The sequence below is a fragment of the Macrobrachium nipponense genome, chromosome 36 (assembly GCF_015104395.2).
Source record: "Macrobrachium nipponense isolate FS-2020 chromosome 36, ASM1510439v2, whole genome shotgun sequence".
NCBI classification, from domain to species: Eukaryota; Metazoa; Arthropoda; class Malacostraca; order Decapoda; family Palaemonidae; genus Macrobrachium; species Macrobrachium nipponense.
The window spans coordinates 65218117-65222950 of record NC_087220.1 but is presented as its reverse complement, the minus strand read 5'-3'; positions in this window follow the sequence as shown (position 1 = coordinate 65222950).

Here is a 4834-nt window from a genome sequence, read left to right as displayed (position 1 = left end):
GAAACCGAATCTGTGCCACTGATTAATTCATATTTATCTGAACACAGTTAGCAGACCAAGAGCGTAAGAGCCTCGCCATTAGATACTTCGTTGTCAAAACCTATTATGGTTCACTCTTCGCTACGTTTCGAGGGTCCGAAGATTACATTTGTTTATGCTTATTCAATGCTTAGGTTTCAAAGCATATTTTGCTTTATCATGCTTTTATTTTGAAGGTTCCCAACCTATTTTGGTTATTCTAATTCATTTTCAAGGTTTTTAGGTTTGTTCCTAATTAATTTCAAGGTTTACAAAATGTTTTTGTTTATTCTATTTTTTTATATAATATCGACGTTTCTAAATCAACCTAGGACTATCCTTATCTAAATTCAATGTTTATAGATATATTGTGTTATTCCCTCTATTTTAAATTTCGGGGTTTCTAAACCTATCTTGTTTTATTATCATCTAACTTCGATGTTCCCAAAGATAAGGCCATAGCTTCAGGTTTCTTTTACTCAGTCTTTCAACTTATCTCATGATAAAATCTAGCGCCCTTCCTTCACAAGTGAAACAACCTTACCTAGTACGATGCCCCACGCCCCCTGAATAACCATAAACACACGAAGGAAATGATTAATGAGCTAATGCCTGCACAGCTCTCTGCATCGAAGTAGTGGACGCCAATTGACAACATCTGCGGCCAGGCAAAGTGTTGCAGTAAATGAGGGCAATTCTTTTCCCATGTCTGAGGTAATTAAGCAATTGCCAGTATTACTACTATCTTGCAGATTCGCGGGATGAATGATCCACTCAGGTGCATTTAAACACATCAGTAGCGAGGTGCTCATTTGAAGGCAATGTCGGTGCCGTAAGAGAATATCAATATGTATTTGAGGATTATGTTGTGCGAGTCTGTCAGGATAGACAGGGATTGTCTTCAAAGTATTAGAGGCAGAGGGGCTTATACGACCATTCAATTCCTTGTACGTTAAAAGAAACTTACAGGTTTTACGGTTGACCTTCTCAAGGTCTATAAAGGCCATATTCCAATATATTATATATTATATATATATAATATATACATATATACTATATATATATATATATATAGAGTAACTATATATATATTTTATATATATATATTATTATGTTTGTGTATATATGTATCTATATATATATTATATATCTATAGCTATATATATATATAATATATATTAAGATCAATATATAATTATATATATATCATATATATATATTATATATAGATACATATAATATATGTTCTATATATATATATATATAGATACATATATATATGTATATATTTAATATCTAAATTCACTTTACCTCCCAAATGATATATTTTCATATATGTAACGAAGGGGAATTTTTTAATTGATAATAATTTCGTCCCCCATGGGATCGAACCACCGTCCAAGTGGACGGGGACGAAATCAGAACAGTCAGTGACGCTATCCAATCAGCCAACAGAGACGTCTCTGTGGCTGATTGGATAGCGTCACTGACTGTTCTGATTTCGTCCCCGGTCCACTTGGGACGGTAGTCGATCCCATGGGGGACGATATATCATATTCCCCTTCGTACATAGTATGAAATATATCATTTGGGAGGTAAAAGCTGAATTTGTAGATATTAAAGGACATTTGTAGCTTGAATTAGATATATATATATATATATATATATATATATATATATTCTTCATATATATTTCTATCTGTATTATGTATGTATATATATATATATTATATTACATATCTCTATACATAATATATATATATATTATCTATAATCATATATACATATTATATACACATATATATAGATATATATAACATAAATATAATATATATACATTAGTCATATCACATTACCGTGATTCATATACATACATCGAGCTACAAATGTCCTTTAATATTTAATTCGCTCTACCTTGGAATTAATATATTTTCATATATGTTTAACCGGTGGCGGTGTGGGTTAAAGTTTCACTGCCGTCCTGGATTTGTTTGGATTCGATGGTTCGCGCCCGGGAGCCGACAAATCTCTTATCGACTAAAAAATTCCCCTTCGGTTAAACATATATGAAAATATATTAATTCCAAGGTAGAGCGAATTAGATATTAAAGGACATTTGTACTTCGATGTATATATATATATATATATATATATATATATATATATATATATATATATATATATAGAGAGAGAGAGAGAGAGAGAGAGAGAGAGAGAGAGAGAGAGAGAGAGAGAGCTAATTTCTATAGTTATCCAAATATCTCAAAATACAGTTTTCTATAAAAATTTATTTCTATCTGGATAGAAAATGTGAAAATACTTAAATGGTAAACTATGGTAATCTTGTCTGCCTGTCTTGTAAATTTCATATTTGCATTACTAGCAATGCCCTTCTTCGTAGAATAATGTATATATCGTTATCTTTATAGTGATCTTATTTAATTTCATAAATCAAATAAGATCACTATAAAGATAACGATATTTACATTATTCTACGACGAAGGGCATTGCTAGTAATGTAAATATGACTTATGCTTCTTATTAATACTAAATAAAGGGTAGTAAGTGCTAGGAATACCAAATATACGATATTTTTTGTCATAAGTATAATGTTTTCTGAAGATTGTATGCTGAAGACATCTATTGAGTGCTAAGACAATTTCCGGATGAAGTTTGGTTGTTTGAAGACGAAACTATTAAATTTTTTTTAGCAAGACTGCGAATAAATACTGGATCGATATATATGATAAATAGTAAAAAGGAAGTAATATGTATACTATATCTCTAAAATTTTAACTTAATAAAGGGACGTTTTGAAGATCGTAAAATGTTCTCAAGGAAGTGACGAAGTTCGCTCTGGTAACAAACAACGGCTGCTCCTTGTCAGGAGAGCAAGTAGGATTGCCAACATTAATGGAGGCTTTGGCGCTCAAATGACGAACTATTCTCTACGTGAAATAATGAATTAAAGACTTAATTGAACCCCGTAACGAATGCTTCGTTATTTTCGATCCAAAAATTAGCAAATGATGTGAAAAAGGGGAGAAAATTCTCTCGTTTAAAAGCCTTAAAAGTTGGGATTCATGACGCATCGAGGACTGTCTATATAAAACATCATGAATCATTTTAATATTATTTTAATCGAAAGCTGGCCAATTTGGAGACATATTCATTAATAATAACTATTTTTAGTTCAAAGTATGTCTCGAGTTTACTAAAATTCGTATGAATTCGGAAATTGAGGTTGAAATACGTCGGAATTTGCTACTAAGAATACCAATCTTAAAATTCCGAGAAGCAATCCTGAGAATATGAATAATTAAAATGGAATGATATATATCACATACAGATGCAATTTCCATTAATTTGTATAAGAATTACGCCCTTTTGCTCCCGGCAGAAAAAGCTCAAAGTGCATTTGCACTTGGTAGTCCTGTGGTCCATACCAGTTTCACTATCATTTATTACTGTTTTTCTTTACTTGATATCAATATAGAGGATATTCTGACTTCATGACAGACCTGGGAAATAATCTAATCTGTATAATCTTCGAGAATCTCGAAGGACAAATAATCGTCCTTTTAGTTTATCAGTTTTGTAAAACTCTCGTATATACTGACCAATATCTTCAAGAGGAAATACGTTAAGTTATGGAAATTTATGCTTTAATGAAATGCATAATCGTATTAGCTATTAGAGTACTGAGTGATTACTTTCTGGAATATTTTAGTCAGGAGAAAAGTTAAGAGGAATCGCAGTGCTGACACCCTGCAGGTGCGCCCTGTAACACTGTAGCCAGCCATACAAAACCTCGAAAAAAATGAAAAGTACGAACCGAAAGAAATATATAATTTATGTAAGGTTTTTCCGAGCTTAAAGCTAAAAAATATGAATATAAAACCTTCTCTGTATAATGCGCCCCCAGTTTTGCTACAATTTGGACTGTAATAATATGTGGAATAGTCAAATGTTGTTGGTATTTCTAACTTTTCGCCGGCTAACAATCCAGGGCTGTGAATATGTTACCAGAACCCGATACGTGAATTCCCTCGTACAATTCCAAGCATTTGGCTTCAAATACTATTTTGCTAGTCACAAATATGCATAAATAACTGAATTTACTTTTTTATACAGTCATTGCAATCACTTATTCGGCAATTTTTTTTTATCTTTCCTCACTATCAAAAGCACAACAGTTTTCTGTTTAAGCACCATTTTGCTTCGGGCAGTCAATAGATGGCGTCTGTAGTCCACAGTTCTGAAATGAAATCCGGTCCAATCCAGTTTCGAGTAATTATTTTGCAGACGTCACAGTCACCTGAGGCCCTTCGGCACTTGGGGAAGAACGAGGCACCGGTATTTTAATTGGGAAGCGCTAGTTTCCGATTTATCAAATGGTCTATTGTGGGAGGTTCGCCCTTTTTTCATTTTGAAAATAATTAATATAAATACCAATGAAATGAGTCTATCAGACGTTTCATGGAATATAATGCGTTCGTGAAGCTGCCTGAGACATATTGCTCATAATTTCAAGTTTGCAATGTCAGTAATTCGAGTTTGAGTGACTGTATTAACGTATTAACGTTCATTAGAATATCTATAATGTTAAATGAATTTTCAGCTTTATGTTGGTAGGCAGAGAGTAGAATACTGCCTACCAAATATACCAGTTTTTTTGTTGTTGTTCTGTTCGAGAGATGTCACATGATGATACTACTTATACCACTACTTATATAATAATAATAATAATAATAATAATAATAATAATAATAATAATAATAATAATAATAATAATAATAATAATAATAATGAAAAG